This window comes from Ranitomeya variabilis, chromosome 3 (assembly GCF_051348905.1).
Source record: "Ranitomeya variabilis isolate aRanVar5 chromosome 3, aRanVar5.hap1, whole genome shotgun sequence".
Taxonomy (NCBI): Eukaryota; Metazoa; Chordata; class Amphibia; order Anura; family Dendrobatidae; genus Ranitomeya; species Ranitomeya variabilis.
Window position 1 is genome coordinate 167,816,981 of NC_135234.1, and position 22,200 is coordinate 167,839,180.

General features: G+C 45.7%; 1 protein-coding gene across 5 annotated transcripts in view; it reads right to left on the bottom strand.

Annotated features, from left to right (window-relative positions):
- SLC35A5 (solute carrier family 35 member A5) overlaps nucleotides 1-22,200 on the bottom strand; it is a 61,893-nt gene that overhangs the window by 33,908 nt on the left and 5,785 nt on the right. For 2 of the 5 annotated variants that reach the window (XM_077294834.1, XM_077294835.1), the window contains one exon: nucleotides 3,091-3,319. The exons of the other annotated variants lie outside the window; for them this stretch is intronic. The gene's annotated coding sequence lies outside the window, so the exon portion shown is untranslated. The remainder of the gene's footprint in view (nucleotides 1-3,090; nucleotides 3,320-22,200) is intronic. 5 annotated transcript variants of the gene reach the window in all.

Genomic DNA, 22,200 nt, shown 5'->3' on the forward strand with positions numbered 1-22,200 from the left:
TGCTTAAGAGTGTATCTTTTCACAGGATAGGTGAAAACTTCTAGATCTACTGAAACCTGCCCCAATAACTAGTACAGGTCTCTCATACTGGTTAGAACAGAGCGACAGTGCACATACTCGACTGCCGCTCCATGCCAAAGTGCTTTGTCTTGGCATTCCCATAAGGAATGAGTGAAGCGCTGGTCAGGCATGTGCACTACGGCGATAACAAAAGGCCTTGTTCTGGTGATCAGTGGGAGATTCAGTAATCATACCCCTACTATCCAGTGAAAATGCAATAACTTGGTTTAACCAGAATATCCATTTAAAAGGGGGCTCCCTGGTTTTCAAACCCCAGATTAGGGTGTTCTAAATTAATGGCGGTATTCCCCTGCTCAAGACCTCCACTACTGGCAAGGACATTGGCTACAGAGCATCTGTGATTGTGGCAGACAAACAGGCCTGTCTAGTACTTCTGAATCCCCCTGACTTCAAAAGTGTAGAAGCACTTACTGGAACTCAAATAATTTATCTAGAAAAGCTTGATAAATTTAGAACAGATCACACAGATTTCAGTGCTTTGCACATATATCAACTGACTAAAGGTAAGGACTTCCATAAAAGTAATGTAGCGTCCACTGCTTTCCTAAAAAAACAACTTTGCCTACATGGTGATACTCCTACCCCTGAAGAAGCCACATTCTTAAGTGGCGATACATGTGGGGTTCCTATCCATGTCTGTCTTATCAGGTTACCTCTTAAGCCTTAATATTTTCATTTGTACTATCAGGTGCATGGGACTACTATTATGTCTTCAGTATGTACTGCCTCTGTGTAGGTGTTATTTGTAAATGTGATACCTGGAATCAGCTCCAGACTTTTTACCTGCTTAAATGATGATGCACTAATAAGGAAATAGCCCATGAAGCCCACTAAAAAGCTTTTGAGATACTGTTCATATTAAAGAGCTGTAATTCCTACTGTAGCCCCTTACTCAAATATGGATGTTAATATCCTCAAATTAAAGCTGAGAGTTTGAGCTTTATTATATTGCTTATAACCATCTAAATATTTTTTTGGAAAACAGCTAAGACTACTTTCACACTAGCGTCGTACGACGCACGTCGCAATGCGTCGTTTTGGAGAAAAAACGCATCCTGGAAAGTTGCCCGCAGGATGCGTTTTTTCTCCATAGGCTTGCATTAGCGACGCATTGCCACACGTCGTATCTGTCGTGCGACGGATGCGTCGTGTTTTGGCGGACCGTCGGCACAAAAAAAGTTACATGTAAGGTTTTTTTGTGCGTCGTGTCCGCCCCCTCCTCCCCGGACATTACAGTGGGGCTGCAGATGCGTTGAAAAACTGCATCCGCTGCCCCCATTGTGCTTCTATTTCACAGTATGCGTCGGTACGTCGGCCCCACGCACTGCGACGCCGACGCTAGTGTGAAAGTAGCCTAAAATGCCAAACCTGTGTCATTGTCCATATATTTCTGGATCTACTGTATGTAGAGAAAAAGCAACATAGTAATCTAAGAGGGGTTCACACAAAGTAGATGAACCTGTGGTCTGTATCTAGTCAGTAACTAAGCTGTAAAATGCCCGACATGGCTCCAAGTTTACAGAGTAGTAGACAGAGGCATAACTTAAGATATATTATTATTATATAAATATATTTACATTATATGTATATCAAACTTAAAAAAAAAATTTAAAAAATGTAGGAGCAGTGTGTAGTTTCTGAAGAGTTATACAAGCAGTCACAAGGGTCTAGTGACATCTGCAGTCCAAACCTGTGATAGAGATCAACATTTCTCAGTGTACAGTGAATCTCCACAATTCAGTACAAAGTACAAACTATACTTCTCAATATAAAAAAAAGAAATAGACGTCAGTATGACGACAACAACAAATGAAGCAGACCTATGGGTACTATAGTCATGGTCGAAAGGGTTTGCACCCTTGAAGTTTTTCCAGAAAATAAAGTATTTATCCCAGAAAATTATTGCAATTACACGTTTTATTACCGTATATACTCGAGTATAAGCCGATCCGAGTATAAGCCGACCCCCTTAATTTTGCCACAAAAAACTGGGAAAACTTATTGACTCGAGTATAAGCCTAGGGTGGAAAATGCAGCAGCTACCGGTGAATTTCAAAAATAAAAATAGATGTTCCATACCAATCATTATGGCCCCATAGATGCTCCATATAAAGCTGTGCCACATATAATGCTCTGCACCGTTCATTATGGCCCCATAGATGCTCCACATAAAGCTGTGCCATATATAATGCTCTGCACCGTTCATTATGGCCCCATAGATGTGCCATAGAAAGCTGTGCCCCATATACAATGCTCTGCACCGTTCATTATTGCCCCATAGATGTGCCATAGAAAGCTGTGCCCCATCTATAATGCTGCTGCTGCAATAAAAAAAAAAAAAAAGACATACTCACCTCTCTTGCTTGCAGCTCCTCAGCGTCCCGTCTCGGCGTCTCTCCGCACTGACTGTTCAGGCAGAGGGCGGCGCGCACACTAGTACGTCATCGCGCCCTCTGACCTGAACAGTCAGAGCAAGAGGACGGGAAGACGGAGCCGCGCCTGGCGTGTGGAACGGGGACAGGTAACTATGTAATACTCACCTGCTCCCGGCGTCCCTGGCTCCTTATCCCGGACAGCTGGTCTCCGGGTGCCGCAGCCTCTTCCTCTGTCAGCTGTCACCGTTACCGCTGATTAGAGGAATGAATATGCGGCTCCACCCCTATGGGAGTGGAGTCCATATTCATAACTTTAATGAGCGGTCCCACGTGACCGCTGAACAGGGGAAGAGCTGCGGCACCGAAGACCGTGGGACGGGCAGGGGGAGCGCCAGGAGCGCCGGGACTAGGTGAGTATGCGACAGTCCTCTCTCCCCCTCACCCGCCGACCCCACCGCCGATCATGACTCGAGTATAAGTTGAGAGGGGCACTTTCAGCCCAAAAATTTGGGCTGAAAATCTTGGCTTATACTCGAGTATATACATTTATTTTATTTGTGCGTTTTGGAACAACAACAAAAAAATTAAATAAAAAAAAAAGGCAAACTGGACAGAACTTCACACATAAAGGTACCTTCACACTGAGCAACTTTACAACGAGAACGACAACGATCCGTGACGTTGCAGCGTCCTGGTTAGCGATCTCGTTGTGTTTGACACGCAGCAGCGATCTGGATCCCGTTGTGATATTGCTGGTCGGAGCTAGAAGTCCAGAACTTTATTTGGTCGTCAGGTCGGCGTGTATCGTCGTGTTTGACAGCAAAAGCAACGATGCCAGCAATGTTTTACATGGAGCTAACGACCTGTGAGAACGATAAGTGAGTCACCGTTACATCACAGGATCGCTCCTGCATCGTTCTGGAGCTGCTGTGTTTGACGTCTCTACAGCGACCTAAACAGCGACGCTGCAGCGATCGGCTCGTTGTCTATATCGCTGCAGCGTCGTTAAGTGTGACGGTACCTTAACCCAAATAATGGGAGGGACAAAATGGTTGGCAACTTTCCAAAATAAACAACTGTTTCAAGCATGTGATGAGCATTACTTGCTTCAGGTGAGTTTTAACAAGTATTGGCAATATGAAAATAAAACTTGAAATAAGATAAAAAAGGGTGAAGTTGACTCATTCTTTGAATTGTATGCCACACTAAGCATGGAGAACAGAAAGAGGAGAAGAGAAATGTCTAAGGACTTGTAACCTGAGATTGTTGATATTGTTCAACAATTTTGGTTCTCAAGTCCATCTCCAGAGATCTTGATGTTCCTTTGTCCACAGTGTGCAACATAATCAAGATGTTTACAACACATGGCACCGTAGCTAATCTCCCTGGACGTGGACGGCAACGAAAAATTGATGAAAGGCTGCAATGCAGGATAGTCCGGATGGTGGATAAGCAGCACCAATCAAGTTCCAAAGAAAATAGGTATTAAGCTTACCGTTAATTATGTTTCCAGGAGTCCATCCTGACAGCACTATGGAGGACGTCCTCCTCCCCCTTGCTGGGACAGGAAACACACGAGAGTTCAAAAGGTCCGGTCCCACCCCCATTCCTCAGTGTTGTAACAAGAACCGCCTCAAGGGAGATGCAAAAAAATAATATTTAATGGTAAAGAAACATAACACCATATATTAGAAACATATTACATCATATGTTAGGAACATACTACAGGCATGTCAGGTTCATATTACAAAGCATAGTTATATTAACAGGGAGGGAATTACCCGTGCTGTCAGGATGGACTCCTGGAAACATAATTAACGGTAAGCTTAATACCTATTTTCCAGGACGTCATCCTGACAGCACTATGGAGAGTACCAAAGCACCTCCTCAGGGTGGGATTACCGCTTGGAGAACTTTTCTCCCGAATGCAGTATGCTGACCGGACAGGACATCGAGTTTATAATGCCTACAGAAGGTATTTGCACTAGCCCAAGTAGCGGCCTTACAAATCTGCTCTAGAGAGGCGCCTGCCCTCTCAGCCCAAGAAGTAGCCATCCCTCTAGTAGAGTGTGCATGAAGACCCTTTGGAGGAGGGATGCCCTCCGACTGATAGGCCTCGGAGATCACAGATGTGATCCATCGAGCAATGGAGGCCTTAGAGGCCTTCTTTCCCTTATTTTTACCGCCAAACAAAATAAACAAATTTGGATCAATGCGCCATGAGTTGGTGGCTGACAGGTAGTCAATGACCGCCTGTCTGACATCAAGGGAATGCAGAGCTTCCTCTTTAGAATTAGAAGGGTTACAGCAAAAGGATGGTGACACTATCTCCTGGTTTCTATTTTTTAGAGTTCCCACTTTTGGAATGAACGAGGGATCTAGTTTAAGGACCACGCTATCGTCCCTAATCTGGAGGTACGGGTCCCTTGTGCACAGGGCTTGGATTTCCCCCACCCTCTTAGCCGTGGTGATCGCCACCAGGAATGCCGTTTTACGTGTCAGGGCCGAAATGGACATGTTATCTGACGATGCGTAATTATTTTTGCAGAGGAATTTCAGGACCAGGTTAAGGTCCCAGGGAGGAGACAACTGTCTAATGGTGGGGCGCAATCTTTGGGTGGCTCTAATAAATCTAACTATCCAAGGGTGAGTTGCCAGAGGATAGTCTAGGAAGGAGCTAAGTGCCGAGATCTGCACCTTCAAGGTGCTTGGCCTGAGCCCCTTATCGAACCCAGCTTGCAGAAATTCCAGAATTCTGGGTAAGTCGGGAGTGCCTGCCGCAACCTCAGACCTGCCACCCTCCAGACAGAAACGCCTCCAGATCTTCAAGTAGATTGTTGACGTGACCGGCTTCCTGCTAGCCTTGATAGTGGTTATGACTTTGTCAGACAGGCCTCTTGCCTTCAGGATGTTCCTTTCAGGATCCAGGCTGAGAGATGTAGCTTCTCTGGGTCCGGATGGCACACTGGTCCCTGGTGGATTATGTCTGGTCTGTGAGGGAGCTCCACTGGATTCTCGATCGCCAGGTCTACCAGAAGGGAGAACCAACTCCTTCTTGGCCAGTATGGAACTACCAAAATTACTCGAGCCTGTTCTTCCTTGATCTTCCTGAGAACAGCCGGGATTAATGCTAAAGGGAATGCATACGAGAGGGGCTCCGTCCATCTTTGACTTAGACCATCTATCCCTTCCGGCAGATCCTGAGGGTTCAGCGAGAAGAGCCTTGAGACCTTCGAGTTTCTCCTGTTTGCGAAGAGGTCTATGCTGGGAGTGCCCCAACGCCGGCACAGCTCCTGGAAGATGTCGTGGTTGAGCTCCCACTCTGTTGCACACACTCTTCTTCTGCTCAAGTAGTCTGCTACGACATTCTGGGAGCCTTCCAGATGGACTGCGGAGATGGAAAGGACCGACCTTTCTGCCCAGCGAAATATTCTCCCCGCCAGCTCCTGGAGAAGATGGTGCCTTGGGCCTCCTTGGTGTTTTAGGAAGGAAACAGTTGTCACGTTGTCGGACAATATCCTGACATGACGATTCTCCAGAGTCTGACGATTTCTTCTCAGGGCTTCCCAGACAGCATACAGTTCTCTGAAGTTGGATGAGTTGTTTGCTACGTGTGGAGGCCATCGTCCCTGGAGGATCCTTCCTTCTAAGTGAGCTCCCCAGCCCCAGGCGCTGGCGTCTGTAGTAACCACTACGTATGGGTCGGTAGCCCATAGTACCCCGATTCTTAGATTCTTTGGGTTTGTCCACCAAAGGAGAGATCTTCGTACTGGATCTGGTAGATATAAAATACTGTCCAGAGAAGACTGACGACGGTCCCACTTGTAGAGGATTAAGCTCTGTAGAGGTCTTGAATGGAACTGTGCCCATCTCACGCATGGTATGCAAGCCGTCATTAGGCCTAGCACTCTCATGGCCATCCTTATTGAAACTCTGTGTTCTAGTAGGAGTCTGATCTGAGTCTGTATTGTCTCCAGCTTGGATTCGGGCAGTAGGGATATTCTGTTTGCAGAATCCAGGCAGACACCCAGGAAGACCTTTTTGTGTTCCGGAATCAGGTCTGATTTCTGCCAGTTGACGATCCATCCTAAGTGTTCCATTACCACGATGGTCCGGTTCCTGTGATCCGATAGGATCTCTGGTGTTCTTGCTATCAGAAGGAAGTCGTCGAGATAGGGGACTATTGTAATCCCTTGGTTTCTCAGGAAAGCCACAATCTCTGACACCAGCTTTGTAAACACACGAGGTGCTGAGGCGAGTCCAAACGGCAGGCACTGGAACTGGTAGTGACAGGTCCCGGACGGCAGAGCTACCGCGAACCTCAGAAGCCTCTGAGATAGATGATGGACAGGGACCTGATAATAGGCACTCTTCAAATCGAGAGTGCACATTACCGCGTTCTGATCTATGAGAAGGATTGCAGAACGGATGGACTCCATGCGAAACCTCTTGTACCTGACCCAGGCATTCAGGGGTTTCAAATTTACGATCGTACGTGAATCGCCTGACGGTTTTGTTATGGAGAACAGGGAGGAGTAGTGACCCTGGCCTACTTCTGGCGGTGGTACTGGTATTATGACTCTGGAGGAAAGCATCTCCATTAAGTCCTTCAACATGGGAGAGTCCTGCATAACCACCGTGGGTACGATGTACCTGCCTGGTGGAGGGGAGTAGAACTCTATACTGTAGCCCTCTGACACAGTGCGAAGGACCCATTGATTCTGTGTGACTCTGCTCCAGTTTACCGCGAAATGGCGAAGCCTCCCCCCTATAAGAGTGGCGTCATTGTGATTTAGACTTAGAGGAGGGGCTAAAGAAGAAACTCCTGTTCTTACTGCCGTGGCCACGGGAACCCCTATTAAAGCCTCTATTGGACCTTCCCCCTCGGAAGTCGGACCTGTAGTCGGACTGTTTTCTAAAGGGGAACCCCCTCCGAAAGGACTGAGGACTTTTAGGCTTGTCCTCTGGGAACCCTTTTTTCTTGTCCGAAGCTGACTCTAATATAGTGTCAAGGGAAGGACCAAACACCCTCACGCCTGAGAAGGGGATTGAGCATAATTTAGTTTTGGACGCGTTATCCCCCGACCAAGACCTTAGCCAGACTGCCCTTCTAGCCGCATTAGACAATGATCCATTTCTGGCTGAAAATCTGACTGACTCAGCAGTCATGTCAGATAGAAAGGCAGTAGCCGATTTCATTATGGGAAGGGAGTTTAGGATCTCTGACCTTGGGGTCTTATTAGAAAGATGCTCCTCTAATTGACCCATCCAAAGGTGCATAGACCGGGCTACCGAGGTAGCCGCAATGTTGGTCTTAATTAGAGCCGCTGAGGACTCCCAGGCTCTCTTTAGCAATATGTCCGCCTTTCTATCCATCGGATCGCGCAAGCTTGATGAGTCCTCGAATGGAATAGCTGTCTTCTTTGCGACCTTTGCCACCGGGACATCCACCTTGGGTATCTCATCCCATAGTTTTACATCATCCGGCTCAAAGGGTAGGCGCGCCTTAAAGTCTTTAGACAGAGTCAGCCGACGTTCTGCCTCTTTCCACTCTTCAAGAACCATAGCCTTGATATGTTCGCTCACTGGGAAGACGGTCTGCCGACGAGACATAAGTCCCCCAAACATCAGGTCCTGCCTGGATTGCGGCTTAGATGACTCCTCTACTTGCATGGTGCATCGTACCGCCTGCACCAGCTCGTTCGTGTCCTCCGCCTGGAACAGGTACTTCCTTTGATGCTCCTGGCTTCCAGATGGAAGCTCGCCCTCCTCTTCAGAGACAAGGTCTTCAGAGTCAGACCTGTCAACAGAACTATAATCCAGCTCCCGTCTGGCCCTTTTCCGGCTGGGCATAGGGCTGGACTTTTCCACCATGGTGGCCAGAGAAGCTTGGACCTCTTCTCTTATTAAGGACCTCATCTCAGACAATAGGGAGGGCTGCTCTTCTCTCATAACCTTAGATGTGCAATCTGCACATAAGGTCTTGCCATGAGCGTCCGGGAGCTTTGTACTGCATAACGGACATCTACTGGACTTCCCAGAAGCCTTTCCAGACTTCTTAACTTGACCAGGGGGGACCGCTGGAGTTCCCTTATCCTTAAACAATATAAGATAGGGAAAATAACAGGGTGGCTCTTACTACCAGGGTGCAGGGGGAGTTTGCGCTCTGCGCACTTACCCCATCCTCAGGTGGCATGCCTTCCATGGCTCCGGATTATCGGTGCTCCTTGCGGCTGTCAGCGTTCTGCTGAGCGCTGCAATTCCTGAGTTACTGCTGGAGCGCACGCCTCCCCTGTATCTCCAGCGTTACCGGAAGTGCCGGCAACGAAAGGCGCAAACCGGAAGTGACGCGGACCCCGGAACTTCCGCCGGAAGAGTCAGAGCCCGGCGTACCACGCCGTATGGAGGCTGCCGACCTCGGGGACCGCGTCCGCAGCCGAGAGCCCCCCCACCGGGAGGAGCGGCCGCTGGTCTTTGGAGCAGAGGGACCCCCCTCTGGAGGGTTTCTGCCCTGAGCCTCTTGACAGGGGGATGGATCTGGCAAGCCGCACGATCCCCCTGAGCTCCGGTAAGCCGCGCAGCTTCTCTCATGTGTCCCTTGCAGGGACAGGAAAAACACTGAGGAATGGGGGTGGGACCGGACCTTTTGAACTCTCGTGTGTTTCCTGTCCCAGCAAGGGGGAGGAGGACGTCCTCCATAGTGCTGTCAGGATGACGTCCTGGAAATGTAAGCTATCCTGCTCAGGGTGCATCAGTGTCAGTGCAAACTATCTGTCGACATTTGAATGCAATGAAACGCAACAGCAGAAGACACAGAAGGTTCCAACTGCTGAAACAGACAAAAAAGTTAGACTGTAGTTTGCCAAAATATATGCGAATAAGCCAAAATCCTTCTGGGAAAGCATATTGTGGACAGATGAGACCAAGATTGTGCTTCTCCAAAAAGCTCTTTCTACTATTTACTGAAAACGGAATGGGGCCTACAAAGAAAAGAACACAGTACCTACAGTCAAATATGTTGGAGGTTCAAAGGAGTTTTGGGTTTGTTTTACCGCCTTGATTGCGTGCAAGGTATAATGAAATCTGAAGACTACTAAAGGATTTTGGGTTACAATTAGTGATGAACGAACGTGCCTGGATAACATGTTCAAGTCCCTACGGCTGCATTGTTTGTGGTTATCTAACAGCCACGAATCATACAGCCACAGGGACTCAAACATATTATTCTAGAAAGCCCAAAATAATCGGATAGCACGTTATCCAAGCACGTTCGCTCATCACTAGTCACAATGTAGTGCCCAGTGTCAAAAAGCTAGGCTTGAGTCCTAGGTCACTGGTCTTACAGCAGGACACTGACCCCTAACATACTTCAAGAAGAACACAGAAATGGATGGAGACAAAGCGCTGAGAAGTTCTGAAATGGCCAGCAATGAATCCAGATTTCAAACCCAATGAATACCTGTGGCGAGATGACAACCTTCAAATACCCTTCAAATATGAGAAACTTGGAGCAGTTTGCAAAAGAAGATAGGTCCAAAATTTCAGTTGAGAAATGTAAGAAGCTTGTTGATGATTATAGGAAGCAATTGATTGCAGTTGTTACAAAGGGTGTGTAATCAAAATATTAAGCTGAGGGTGCCAACAATTTTATCCTGCCTATTTGGAGGATTTTGTGTGAAATGATGTCTAATTTGCCTTTTTTTCCAGTCAGTTTTTTTGTGTTGTTCCAATACACAAAGAAAATAAACGTGTTTATATAACAAAACATAGTTACGGTACTTACCGGTAACAGGATTTCTCAGAGCCCATGACAGCACCACGGAGAGAGGGGATCCGCCCTTCAGGGACAAGGAACCAACAGAATAAAAGGGTGGTACCTCTCCCCCACATCAGTTGGTTTACAGAGCATCGGAGGGCCTCCAGGTTAGTGACAACAAAAAAAATACTTTTATCATATTGTTTAATAGAAACACACTGTGTCTATACATAAACTACAGACAATAAAAACGTGCTCACTGCACACATGATGGGGGGAATAAGCGGGTGCTTTCATGGGCTCTGAGAAATCCCGTTACCGGTAAGTAACTATGTTTCTCTATCCCCCCATGACAGCACCATGGAGAGAATTACAGAGATTTGTTACTTAGGGAGGGACCACAGTCTGAAGAACCCTTCTTCCGAAGGTTAAGTCAGACGAACAGGCTAGGTCTAGACAATAGTACTTGAAAGAGGTAGAAGGTGATGACCAGGTGGCCGCCTTACAGATTTGTTCTATCGATACATCCGACCTTTCAGCCCAGGAGGTCGCCATAGCCCTTGTGGCATGAGCTTTCAGCCCCTCTGGAATGACATTTCCACTGGCTGAGTAGGCCAAGGCTATCGCATCTGTTATCCATCTCGCTATAGTACTTTTGGAAGCTTTGAGTCCTTTTTTAGATCCCTGAAAAAATACAAAGAGAGATCCTTCCTTCCTACACCTCTGGGTGGACTCTAGGTACTGAACCAGACATCTCCTCACATCTAATGTGCAAAATCTTTCTTCTTCCCTACTCTTAGGGTTTGAGCAAAAGGAAGGAAAGACTATCTCTTGGGACCTATGGAATCGAGATGCTACCATTGGTAGGTAGGCCGGGTCAGGTTTTAGTATAACCCTTTCATCCAGAATTTTTGTGAAGGGAGGACCCGCAGACAAGGCTTTGATATCACTTACCCTCCGGACTGATGTTAGGGCTATCAGGAGGGCAGTTTTAAGTGATATAATTTTGAGTGGGATTGACTATAGGCTCAAGTGGGGGACCTGTTAGAGCTGATAGAACTAGATTTAAATCCCAAGATGGTAGTTTTTGAATGTCTAATGGTTTAGACCTTGCGGCGGCCCTGATAAACCATGCTACCCATGGGTTGCCCCCTACATTTTCATTATACAATGCTCCTAGGGCTGCTACCTGTACCTTTAAAAAGGTACTTACTGCCAGTCCAAGTTCTAGTCCCTTCTGCAGAAACTCCAGGATCTCAGTAACTGGGACCCCATCCTGAACTCTTACCCCCGAAGTGGACAGGAATTTTCTCCAGGTTTTGCCATAGATTTTTGTGGTGACTGTTTTCCTACTCTTCATTAGCGTAGAGACTAAATGATCCAAAAACCCTCTTTCCTTCAACAGCGCCCCTTCAAATTCCACGCTGTTAAGTGAAGATTCTCTGACTGAGGGTGGAACACCGGTCCCTGAGACAGAAGGTCAGGAAGAACCCAAGGATCGGTAATCGATAGCATCCTCAGCCAGGAGAACCAGGTTCTTTTTGGCCAGAAGGGAGGTATTAATATTAGCCTTGATCAGTCCTCCCTGACTTTCTGTAGTACTGCTGGGATAAGGATGGTTGGGAGAAAGGCGTATGCCAAACTCTGAGTCCAAGGGATCATAAAAACTTCTAAGGCTTGAGGGTTCCCCCAGGGGTCTAGAGAACAAAAGGTTTCCACCTTTCTGTTGTTGATATTGGCAAACAGATCTATGACTGGGGTCCCCCACATTTCCACAATGTGATTGAAAATGGACTGATTTAAAACCCATTCACCCTGTCTTCATTGAGTGCGGCTCAGAAAGTCTGCCTTCTAATTTTCTACCCTCCCCGAATGTGTAACGCGGAAATGGATAGAAGATTGTTCTCTGCTAAATTGAAGATTTTGGAAGAGGTGTCCATTAGGCCTATGGATCTGGTTCCCCCTTGATGGTTTAGGTAGGCTACCACGACCAAATTGTCTGAGAATACCCAAACATGATGACCCTGTAGGAAGGCTGATAAGGTGTGCCCTACTGCCCAAAGTTCCTTCTAATTTGAGGATGCCTCAAGCTCTTGTCCTATCCATACCCCGAGTGACTGTCGCCCAGGTGAGCTCCCCACCCCATGGGGTTTGCGTCGGTGGTAGCTATCTGGGATCTCTCTATTACCCAAGGAATTCCCTTTGATAGGTTGTGGATCTCCTTCAACCAAACTAGCGAATGAATAGTGGTTGAATTTTGAGTCATGTGGCCCTCTAAGCGACCCCTTAGTGTAACATGGTTTTTAAAATGTCCTATTGGAGATCCCTTGTGTGGAGTTGTGCTGACTGAACTGCTGGTAAACAGGCAGAAAGGGAACCCAGCAGCGACATCGCCTTTCTTAGTGTCATGGAGGGGTTCAGCAATGCTTTTGATACCAGATTCATAATCTTCTCTTTTGTCTGAGCTAGGAGGCGGAACTCCTGTTTTCCTCGAGTCCAATATTAAACCCAAGAATTCCTGAACTTTGTTCGGCTCTAGCCTTGACTCCAGTAGGTTTAGAAGCCAGCCCAGATCTACTATGGTATTCATTACCCTGTCTCGCTGCTGTCTGCGGTGTTGGGCCGAGTCTCTTGCTATCAAAACATCGTCCAGGTATGGGACTAATAAAATGTCCTATTCTCTCAGATGAGCCATCGTTTCCGCTACTAGTTTAGTAGTCCGAAAGGGAAGGCTCTGTATTGGAATTCCCTTATTTCCCCTTTTATGGACACCGCCAGTCTGAGGAATTTTTGTCACTCTTTGCGAATGGGGACGTGATCGTACGCGTCGCTGAGATCCAAGACAGTCATAAAACAATTCGGAAACAGTATTTTGATGGTCGATTTTATTGACTCCATCTTGAATTTTTTATTCCTTACATAACCATTTAGTTTCCGCAAGCTTATTATTGTCCGGAAGGACCCATCTGGCTTTGACACTAGAAATAACAGGGAGTAAAATCCCTTTCCTTATGAGGGACTTCATGAATGATGGCTTTGTCTACCAGTTTCATTACCTTGCATTCTAGGGCATCCTGTTCTTGAAGGGAGGACATTAGGGTAGTCACCACATAGTTTTCAGGAGGGAGGGAAAGAAAGTCTATCTGAAGCTCTGAATTGATCAGGTTCAGTATCCAAGGGCTAGTTGAGATTTTTTCCCAGGCCGGAAGGAAATGAGATAGTCTTTCCCCCACCCTGGGGGAACTTTCACTTGGAGGTTTTTTTTTTATCTCGGGAGAAATTCCCAAACAGGAAACCTCTGTCCCTTCCTCTTCCCCTCATTCCATCCGTTTTGCTCCCTCAGGGGTTTTCTACAAAAAAAATGTATATTCTGAAAGGACCGTTTCAGTGATGGTGGGGCTAAATTCAGGAAACCTTCCTTCTTATCCCCCCGCTTTTTGCAGGATATCGTCAAGAGTCTCCCCAAACAAATATTGACCTTCACATGGGATTGAGCAGAATTTAAGTTTTGTTTGTAAGTCACCAGGGCAACATTTAAGCCATAGCACCCTACGGGCTGCATTTGAAAGGGCTGCGGCAGGATTTAGATGATAGCCTAACTGAATCGGCTGATGAATCCTCCAGAAAAGCTGCTGCGCCTCTTATCATAGGGATGGATTCCAGCACCTTATTCCTAGGTACCCATTCCCGCAGCTGCTTTTCCAACTTATCCACCCATATCATTAGGGACGTAGAAGTACATGTAGCCGCTATGGCTGGCCTCAGATTTCCCCCTGCTGATTCCCAAGCCCCTTTAAGGAAGATGTCAGCTCTTTTGTCAAGGGGATCTTTTAATGTTCCTATGTCTTCAAAAGGGAGCACACATTTTTTAGAGACATTCGCCACCGCGATGTCAAGTTTAGGGGCTTTATACCATGAAGTGGAAAGCTTCCTCCTCAAAGGGGTATTTTCTCTTAAGGGAGGGTACTGACGAGTTTTTCCTGTCCGGTTTCTCCCACTCTTTCTTAATTAATGCCCGAATATTCTTATTTAGGGGGAATACCTTTCGTCTCTTTTGGCCTAAACCGCCGAACATTATATCCTGGACTGTTTTGTCAGGACGAGAATCCGGCACCCCCATAGTCGATCTTACAGCTTTCACAAGTGCATCTACCTCATCTAGGGGAAAACAGTGACGCACCCCCCCCCCCTTTCATCATCTGAGGAAAGGGAGGGGAACCTGGCATATCAGAGCCCCTGTCCCCGGGGCTAGAGGAATCGGACTAGGGATATATTAGTTTCCTTCTTCTTGACCTTATCCCCCTCTCTGAGGGACCTAAACGCACTCTCGACCTCCGACTTGATTGCGGATCTCAGCTCAGAGGCGAAGTCTGGGGTTTCCTCACAGAGAACTTGTCCTATACAGGAGTCGCAAAGTTTCTTTTCCCAGGACTCTGGCAAGGGTTTTTCGCACATGGGGCAAGACCTGTGCTTTGTTTTTCCCAACCTTTTCCTTCCCTTATAAAAAGGAAGAGAGGGGACCCCAGTTACAACGGTGAACTTTCACGAAGATCACTCACCAATCGGACACAGCCGCAGGTACCGATTCTGTAGGAGAGGTAGGATCCTGCAAAAGGCTTTTCGGAGATGCCGACTGGTTCACTGCACTGGAATTTTTGCTGCGTTGTGCGGAATGGCTGCTGGATCGACCACTCCGGTTGTCTGCTGAAGAACGCTTTCTCTGCATATCAGTTTTCTGTCGCCGGTGGTGGCACTGCTGCTGGTCGCTGTCCTCCATGGTTATCACCGGGGACTGCATGCAGCAAAGAGCTTCACTACTCACCAATCTTTTAAACTTGCCGGCAACTCACTTCTGGCCCCTCCCCCTCTTGCGGCCGCATCGCTGGGGGAGTGTTTTTTTTTCCCTCTTCTGCGCATGCGCACGTGTGCCCGGAACCCGGAAGCCCCGCTTTTAGATCCGGAGCAGTGCCCATCTTAGTCCACTCCAGGGCGCACACCGTCTGCGCAAGCCATCTTGCTGGCCCTCAGGGCACACACTGTCCACCTGTGTGCCTGCCGGGACCCAAAAGCCCCTGCATCCTCTCCAGAGCAGCAGCCACGCTTCCCTCTTGCTCACCCTACAGACTCCTCGGTCCCAGAGATGCACCGCACCAGCCGTGGCCTCCCCGCTGCCAGAACCTGGACTGGCCGGCTCCGGGTAGCTTCAGATCTTCATCCAGACGGCATCTTCTCAGGTACCAAAATTGAAGGGTTCCCCGTCAGGGACAGGAAACCAACTGATGCGGGGCAGAGGTACCGCCCTTTTATTATGTAGGTTCCATGTCCCTGAAGGGCAGATCCCCTCTCTCCATGGTGCTGTCATGAGGGATAGAGAAACATGTGTAATTGCAATAATTTTCTGGGAGAAATTTTTCACTATTTGGAACAATTTCATGAGTACCAACACTTTCAGCCAAATTATTTATAGACCTAAGGGGCAAACTTTATCCTTGTGGAGAGTGACAAGCCAGTATGAGGAGACTTAAAAGCATTGCATGCTCTCAGGGAAATTAAATATGCAAATTGTGTCTTCAGAGAGGAAGAGGACTAGAACTCTAGTGCCACCTATAGGAAGTAGCAATCCTACAAGTCATTACCGACCCTTTAGTAAGCCTTGCAATATGACTTGAGATAAAAGCCAAATCAGAATGTCAATTTGCAGACATCTTGAGATTCTGATTTGGTTTTTACCCCAAGTCACATTATAAGTTTCGTTAAAGGGTCAATATTGACTTGTAGGATTGCGACTTCCAGTAGGTGGCGCTATAGAGCCCAAGTCCTGTTCCTCTCTGAAGATACAATTTGCATATATATTTATAGAAGTGCCTTTATGCAAGTTAAAAATGGAGCAGTTGTTCCTAACACTAGAAATACCTTTACTGGATAAAATGGATACATTTCTAGCAAAGCGTTCACCATGTAGAAACAATTAAGCAATTTTCAGGCATCTTTTCACATTTCCCAAGAATTTGCCCATTGTGGGTTGCCCTATATTAGCAGTGTTATTTTTCAGCTTGAAAGTAATACGCCATCTGGTTTAGATAACCTAAGGTGAGCGGCGGTCACAAATGCACCCTACTACTCTCATGGATGGAAACTGGGAGCCCGTTCATGGGATCAGAGCGAGTCCCAGCAGTCACACTCCTGTTGATCATATACTTATCATGTATCCCATCTATGATATTTATTGTTGAACAATCCCTTTAACGACCACACACTAAAATATTATGCACAATTACACTAGACACATATTGCACCTGAAAGACAAACGAGTCCAGCAGAAGAAGAATACATAATGTTATGTGCAAATGTTCCCAGGGGAAGGACATGCTTGGCAGCACAATAAAGCACAGGCATTATAGTTAGCAAAGAAAAGTTACTAAGGAAACAACAACTACTACAGAGCCGCAAAATTGTAGACCAGGAATATATAGCAGCAATCAGGTCTAAAGTGTACACAGCACAAATAATCAGTGCCTTGAAAAAGTATTCATACAAAACGCTATGTGTGGCAGAAAGCTTACAGTGAACTTCATCCTGGAAACATCATCACCAGTGCCAAACATGGTGGCGGCATGCTGTGGGGATGCTTTTCTTCAGTAGGGACAGGGAAGTTGGTCAGAGTTGATGGCAAGATGGATGGAGCTAAATACAGGGAAATCCTGGAGGAAAACCGGTCATGCAATCTCACTGAGCTAGAGAGATTTTGCAAAGAATTTGCAAAAATTTCAGCCTTTAGACGTGCAAAGCTGGTAGAGATATACCCAAATGACTTGCAGCACTAATTGCAGTGAAAGATGGTCCTACAAAGCATTGACTCTGGGGGGGTTGAATAAAAATGCACATCACAATTTTCAGATTTATATTTTTAAAGTAATTAGAAAAACTTATATCATTTCCTTTACATGTCAGAAATAATTACTACTTCGTATTGGTGTATCACGTAAAATCCCAATAAAATACATTTACGTTTGTGGGTGTTACATGAAAAAAAGTGTAAAAGTTCAGCGTATGAATACTTTTTCAAGGCACTGAATATAATTATATCAAAAGGTTTAAGTCAATAATGTTTTCACCGGGTAAGTCATAGGCCTAAATTACAAAAGCTACCCAGACATAACGAAAGGGCAAATATAGTTTTATACAGTGCTGAAATGTCTCTATATGGGACGATAATTAGCAAACGTAAGATCACTGGTCCCCAATCACCGGCCAAAGTAAACTGCCAGATGCAGGTTTCACTGTTGCTTTCTCAAGGGCTTATAAAGTTTAAAAGCCTTTGAGGAAGCAGCAGCAGTGAAACAAGCATTGAGCAATCACGATTTTTGTATAATTGATTGAATTACTGTGAATTGGATTCATTTTTAGCCCACTAAGTATATTTTAATTGTACCATTTCTGGCTACTTATCTATTTGATAACTATATTTGAGCACTATCACTTATGTATTATATTAAATGCACTAGAGCTTTATGCACAATGGTAGTATGTGAAGGAATTTTAACTACTTATGGTGTCTAAGGGGTGACGTTTTTCCTTCGGGAGTTTGACAAGCCAAGCCTGGAATGTCAGAGTGAGGAGACTTATAAGCCATGCATGCTCCTCTTGGAAATTAAATATGAAATATATGATTATTATCTAGGTGTAGGTAATATCTAGTAATGCGAGCCATATAGCCATTTACCTGTGTGTGTACAAATCTCAGCATTATTAGTCACATATGATTTAAGCATGAAGCTACAGATTGCTTTTTTTCAGTTGATTTTACATTTTGTGACTGTTTGCTATATTTGTGGTATCCTGCATTTTCTGTAGGCAATATACAGTTGTTTAGTATAAAAGGGTCAGGAAGCATCCACCAATGCTAATAAGGCACTTGGGCAGGGGAGTTCAGTGCACCTTCTGCCTGTTTTTTTGGTCTCTGACTTCAGCAAAGTCAGAGCTACCAATCAAGGAAACAAGGAAAAAAAATGGCAAAGATAGATGCTAAACAAGTAGCTGTGACAGTGCACTGAACCACTTGGGAGCGCCAATGGAGCACTTCATTAGCAAATTTACATTAGGTTGAAATTCTGGCAAATGTAGAAATGGATTTGGACACTAAAGGTACAATTTTAATTGGTGGTATGACTCTTACAGTTGATATAACTATTCTACATACCTCTGTTAAAAACGCCAGGTTTTTGCAATTCAAGAAAAATCATACCTAGAAGATTCATTTCAGAAATGTTCCACTTTTGTCACTCAATCTGTACAATGCAGTTGAAAAACTGAAAAATCTTTTCAGGTAAAGACAATCAAAGAACTAAAGTATTGTGCTTGCATAAATATGCAAAAGGGAATCTGTCAATAGGATGAACCCTCCTAAGCCATCTATATGGGCATATAGGTCCAAGAAAGCTGAATAAAATGATACCTTCATATGTGTGATTCAATGTTTTACTACAGAGAAATCCAGGTTTTACCTTTATATGTAAACTAGCTGAAGAGCCCGGCGTTGCCTGGGCATAGTAAATATCTGTGGTTAGTTATAGCACCTCACTTCTCTTATTTCCCCATCACGCCTCTCATTTTCCCCCTCACATCTCTCATTTTCTCCCTTACACCTCTCATTTTCCCCCTCACTCCTCTCATTCCCCCCTAACACTTGTCATTTCGACCTCACATCTGTCATTTTCCGATCACTCCACTATTTTCCCTCACACCTTTTCATTTTCACCTCACACCCCTCATTTTCACCTCAGTATATACATGTTTGTCATCTCCCTTATATATAGTATACACCTGTATGTCATCTCCTGTATATAGTATATACCTGTATGTCATCTCCCCTGTAAATAGTATATACCTGCTGTATGTCATCTCCTCCTGTATATTGTATATACCTATGTGTCATCTCCTCCTATATATAGTATATACCTGTATGTCATCTCCTGCTGTATATAATATATACGTGTGTCATCTCCTCCTGTATAGTATGTACCTGTGTGTTATCTCCCCTGTATATAGTATATATGTGTGTGTCATCTCCCCTGTATATAGTATATACCTGTGTGTCATCTCCTCCTGTATATAGTATATATCTGTATGTCATCTCCTCCTGTATTAGACCTCGTTCACACGTTATTTGCTCAGTATTTTTACCTCAGTATTTGTAAGCTAAATTGGCAGCCTGATAAATCCCCAGCCAACAGGAAGCCCTCCCCCCTGGCAGTACATATTAGCTCACACATACACATAATAGACAGGTCATGTGACTGACAGATGCCATATTTCCTATATGGTACAGTTGTTGCTCTTGTAGTTTGTCTCCTTATTAATCAGATTTTTATTTTTGAAGGATAATACCAGACTTGTGTGAGTTTTAGGGTGAGTTTCATGTGTCAAGTTGTGTGTGTTGAGTTGCATGTGGCAACATGCATGTAGCGACTTTTGTGAGATGAGTTTAGTGTGGCGACATGCGTGTAGCAACTTTTTGTGTGTCGAGTTCTATGTGACAGGTTAAGCTAGTTTCACACTAGCGTTTACCTGATCTGCGGCAGGCTGCGGACTTCCTCCACATCCGCATACAGCCGCACGACCTGCGTACCTAATGTTAAAGATAGGTACGGAGGTCGCATGCGGGCCGCATGCAGAAGTAGGCGGAGCTAGCGGCGGAGGTGCGGCCGAGGGCGGGGCTTCACGGAGGAAGTCCACAGCCTGCCGCAGATCAGGTAAACGCTAGTGTGAAACTAGCCTTAGTGTAGCAAGTTGTGTGCAGCAAGTTTTGCGCATGGCGAGTTTTGCGCGTGGGAGTTTTATGTGTGGTGCGTTTTGAGTATGTGCAAGTTTTGTGTGAGGCAACTTTTGTGCATGTGGCAATTTTTCCGCGTGTGCAAGTTTTGCGTGTGGCGAGTTTTCCATGAGGTGAGTTTTGCACGTGTGGCGAGTTTTGCGTGTGCCTAGTTTTGCATGTGGCGAGTTTTGAGCGGCGACTTTTGTGTTTCAACTTTTATGTGGCGAGGTTGGTGTATGTGTGGTGAAATGTGTGCTGAGGGTGATATGTGTTCAAGCACGTGGTAGTGTGTGGCGCATTTTGTGTGTGTGTTCATATCCCCGTGTGTGGTGAGTATCCCATGTCGGGGCCCCACCTTAGCAACTGTACGGTATATACTCTTTGGCGCCATCGCTCTCATTCTTTAAGTCCCCCTTGTTCACATCTGGCAGCTGTCAATTTGCCTCCAACACTTTTCCTTTCACTTTTTCCCCATTATGTAGATAGGGGCAAAATTGTTTGGTGAATTGGAACACGCGAGGTTAAAATTTCGCCTCACAACATAGCCTATGACGTTCTCGGGGTCCAGACGTGTGACTGTGCAAAATTTTGTGGCTGTAGCTGCGACGGTGCAGATGCCAATCCCAGACATACACACATACACATTCAGATTTATATATTAGATGATCTGCCACAGATTACGGACCGGACACTGATTTATAGGAAAATTTGCCTCTAGAGCTTATTATAAATGAAAGGTGTTACCAGTGAGACATGTAACTAACACATAACAGTAGAACTCAACTTTGTCTCAAACACATTTGCTGCAGCTCTCACAGCTCTGCGGTATTGCAGCAATATTACAACACTGTCTGCCTGGAAGCTCAGACAAGCGAACAGGAGAACAGACTGTCAGTCATTATAATGTCACACTGGTAATGCTTCATTTCATTTATAATAAGCTCTGGAGGCAGATTCTCATGCAGATTAGTGTCCGGCCCATAGATCTGAACAGCTCATTTACATATAAGAAAAACATGGATTTCTCTGGAATAAGACATCAGACGGCAGATATCAAGGTATCATTTTTTTCTGCCTCCTTTGACCTGCATGCCTATATACGCCAAGTTTTTCAGTAAATTTTTTTGTGCTGAAAATGCCCCCCTCGGCTTATACACGAGTCATTGTGACAGAAGAAGGCGGGAGAGAGGGAGCGATGGGTCACAGGAGGCAGGAGCCGGTGGCTGCGGCTAAAGTCTGTGCCCGCTACTAAAGAGAAAGGAATATTCACTGCACTGGCAATGAATATTCATTTCTCTTATAGCGCGCACAGTTACAGCCGCAAGCTTCCAGCAGTGGCCGGGCTATCACGGGTCCCCGCTAATTAAGGTAATGAATATTCACCTCTCTCCACTCCCATGGGTGTGGAGAGAGGTGAAAATTCATTACCTTAATGAGTGGGGACATGCGATTGCTCGACGGGAAGAGCTGCTGGCACCGGAACGAGCACGCTGGGAAGGTAAGTAGGATGTGTTTTTTTTTTTATATAGTGTTGAGGAACCATGCATACAAGGACAGGGAGCCATGCATACAAGGATAGGGGATAAGGAGCCATGCATACAGAGACGGGGGAGCCAGGCATACAGGGACAGGGATGGGGAACCGTGCATACCAGGATAGGGATGAGGGGACAATGCATACCCGGTTTATACTTGAGTCAATACGTCTTCCCAGTTTTTCATGGCAAAATTAGGTGCCTCGGCTTATACTCGGGACGACTTATACATGAGTATATACGATAGATCGGCTGAGGAGGATATGGTTGTCCCTACTGACACATTTCCCATTAAAATAATACTTTATTTAACTACCCATTGAATTTATGACAGCATGCAGTCTTTTGGGGTAAGATTCAATCAGCATGGCACATCTACAATTGGCATTCTTTCCTCCTCTTCCCATGCAGCAGCGCTCCAAATCTGACAGATTGCAAGGGCATCTCCTTTGTACAGCGCTCTCTTCAAATCAACAACAGATTTTAACATGGATTCAGGTCTCTTTACTTCAGTTTTCTATAGAGAAGACTGAAGGTTTTGATGCAAAATTGACTGATGATACTTGGAACTTCTCATAATCCCCACCACCTTGCCTAAAGCCCCAGTTCCAGCTGCCAAAATACTGCACCAGAGTATAAT